Raw genomic sequence first — 1,059 nt, 5'->3', positions numbered from 1 at the left:
CATTGGAGCTTCAGGCGCATCATACTAATCTTAAGAGATTGCCCGAGAAAGACTGTGGTTGTTCAGCAGGGGGAGGGCACAGAGTGTTGAAGGCCCTCCGAGAACCTTTAAGGAATTTCGCGCCAGCGGCAGTCTGTCGTCCCTACTGCTTTTTCAGCCTGGAGATTTAAGAGAGTTGGAAGGGGGTCGTTTTTCACCCCTTCAGCCTGTTCCTCTGGCCCCGCCGGTAAGGTTCCCTTGTGTAAGGTATCGCCAGATTTGTCGTCTCGTGGAATCCTCCTCTCCCTATTATTTTTAGCAGCTTTTCTAGATTCTTTGCTCCGTGTCGGGGGCGGGGTGCTGGAGGGCCGGCCGGCGGCGGCGGCGCGGGGATGGCGGGCTGGAGGGTGGCTGGCGTCGCGGGACGGAGGACGGTCCGGGCTGTGGCCGGCGGGCGGTGCTGCCCTTCGGGCCCCGCGTCTCCCAAGCCGCTCCCTCCCCTCCGCCGACGACCCGCACCTGCCCGCACCCCGGCCCGAAGTGAGCAAAGTCAATGAAAAGTTTCACCCTTAGCAACCCTGCGCACGGATCCGGCTCCCGCCCGGCGTGATGCGTCCCTCCGCCCGCGGGGCGGGGCCGGCCGGGACTACTTCCGAGCGGGCGGGCGGCGGAACCCCCTGGTGCTGCCGACGCGCGGGCACCTGCCCCCCCCCCCCAGCCCTGCGGGGCCAATCCTGCCCGGCACCCAGGTCCCCGCTCCAACGTCAGCGAGGCCGCCTGCCCTGCGCATCGCGGCGCCGCCTCGTAGTCATGTCCTTCGGGCCCCAAACCATTGAGATCCTCTCACCTCGCAGGCTGTGTCCGCCCGTGGACAGCCGGCTCCTGGAAGGGAAGGTCCTGGAATGGGACCGCGCTGCCCCCTTTGCGTGTGCTGGCTGCCTGGCTGCTGCGGGGAGCACGGCTGTCTGCACTCCTACACTCCCCCCCAGGCCGCCTCGGTGAGCCCCTCCAACTTCGGGCGAACGTCCGGGCGGCCGCCCTCCCACCCTCCGTGAACAGCTGCTGGAGCTATAGGAACGG

The sequence above is a fragment of the Myotis lucifugus genome, unplaced genomic scaffold (genome assembly GCF_000147115.1).
Source record: "Myotis lucifugus unplaced genomic scaffold, Myoluc2.0 scaffold_239, whole genome shotgun sequence".
Taxonomy (NCBI): Eukaryota; Metazoa; Chordata; class Mammalia; order Chiroptera; family Vespertilionidae; genus Myotis; species Myotis lucifugus.
Note: the sequence above shows the minus strand (reverse complement) of the source record.